The sequence below is a fragment of the Aplysia californica genome, unplaced genomic scaffold (genome assembly GCF_000002075.1).
Source record: "Aplysia californica isolate F4 #8 unplaced genomic scaffold, AplCal3.0 scaffold00143, whole genome shotgun sequence".
Classification (NCBI taxonomy): domain Eukaryota; kingdom Metazoa; phylum Mollusca; class Gastropoda; order Aplysiida; family Aplysiidae; genus Aplysia; species Aplysia californica.
Genome location: NW_004797413.1, coordinates 477,388 through 479,345, shown reverse-complemented (window position 1 = coordinate 479,345; position 1,958 = coordinate 477,388). Strand labels below are relative to the sequence as shown.

The 1,958-nt window shown below is 39.8% G+C and overlaps 1 protein-coding gene across 1 annotated transcript in view; it reads left to right on the top strand.

Annotated features, from left to right (window-relative positions):
- The window catches only part of PC2 (prohormone convertase), a gene marked incomplete at its 5' end in the record, with an annotated part of 77,431 nt that overhangs the window by 16,054 nt on the left and 59,419 nt on the right, over positions 1 to 1,958 (top strand).

The window sequence follows — 1,958 nt, the reverse complement described above, 5'->3', positions numbered from 1 at the left end:
GTGGGTGTGGGTGGGTGTGTGTGGGGGAGGAAGGGGGGGGATAAGGTGTTTTAGAGATTGGTTGGGGTTTGTATACCTTTCCTTTGTTTTATGTTACTTTTGTTAACATATATGGCAAAGGAAGTATAGGGCAATTGGGAATAATACTGTCTGATTGGAGCAATGATTATGCTGGGGCTACAGTAGTGAGATAAGATTATATGATTGTTTATCACCAGATGTTATCTCGAAATATTTAGGCTTTTAAAGTTCATTTGCTTATTTTTGGAAAATTTTTGTTCGTTTGTTTCCTTGCAGTTGCGGGCGCTTTAAACCCTCTACTAAAACAAAACATAAGTTTGTTTTCTTTTGTTTGTCGCTTTTGCGTCTGTCTTGTTTGGGTTTGTTTTTTTGTGGGTTTTTTAGGAACTGAGAAAGAAAAAAAAAACAAGGAGAAAGTAGATTTGCAAGTTTAGAGAATCTTTTGGCTCTAGACTTCGTCATCCAAGGTTTTAGAATGGAGAAGAGGAGATACACAGGATGGGTGAGGTAGATAGAAAGTAGCGTAGATTGGAAAGGGGTAGGGGAGGGAGAGATAGAGTGACTCCCATTATGAGAGACACAATATTATTTATAATGTATTCATATATTATATATATATATCTGAATGAATGACAAAATGAATGATTAAAACTGTTCACTCAATACCTAAATAATAGAAGAGTCAGTAAATCAATGAATCAAAGAACCAGTGAAACAATAATAATAGACAATGTGAGGTGTGAATGGTATTGGGACTCAAGACAACCCGAGCACTCAAGAGACTGTTAAATAAAAAAGAAAATTAGATTATTGGCGTCGGAGAAAAGATTTATTTTGTTCTCCTTCCATTCAGAAAAATGTCCGCCTGTCTGGATTCATTCTGTGTCCTACTTTTTAAATCAAATTATACAGCAAGGGAGTGTTAACCGCCTTGTGGAAGCTACTCTCAAATTGTTGTCTTTACACCGCTATTATCTTTCAAATTATGTTATATTTGCTTACGATAAGGTTTTAGAGATTTGATAAACACGATCACTGTACATTTAGACGTGTTTGCACAAGGTGTGGTGAACATCGACGAGATGCTCAACGATTGCAGACTGCATGCTTTTCTTAAACTAGATCTAACCTTTTGAATGAAAGAACCGAGCAGCAGGGATATTTTTATTTTCTAGGAAAAGAGGGTCAGTGTTATCATCGAAATGCCTCGGGAGCTTCAAAACGTTTGAAACAGGGCTGCAGGCGTTGGATTTGAATAGCAAAGCACTTACGTGAAAATGTCATGTATTACTATAGATATCGCTGCAGCAGTGTTGCCTCAAGATAATGCATGATAAGAGGATGTATAAAAATGCACTGCTATTACCATTATTATGAGGCCATTGTTCATATTTCTCATCGATTCTATCATAAAGAGAATGGTGGCTCACTGATCAATACATGTATGTGATGAGAGTAGGGAAGAGGTGAAGACGGAGGGAAGAGGTGAACACGAAGGAGGTGGAGAGGGGAGGAGTGATGAGGAGAGGGGGGAGGGAAACTGAGGGGTTTGGGGGGAGGGGAGGAGGTACTTTGATGTGGAGTCGATTCGAGAGTCCCAAGCGTGTTCTTCTGAGTGACGAAAAGCCCTGCTTAGTAAACTGTTTATTTCCAGATTTGGTCCCAAGGTACCGAGAGGTACGTGCTTGGGTTTGCCTGGGTGTTTGTTTTGTCGTTTTTTATCCCAAAAGAAACAGAAAGGGCAGTTTAGTTGGGTGGGAGAGGTGAAGGGAAACTGTAGACGAGGCTGGGGCGATAATGGGTTTGCCATTGGAAGCTCACTAGGAGAAAAAAATATCAGACGTTGTTAGATAGTCTGCAACCTTTCTCCCAAGCCAAAGAGGCTGAGGGAAAGGGTCTGAAGATTTTGTAGTTGTGTGTGTGTGTGTGTGTGTGTG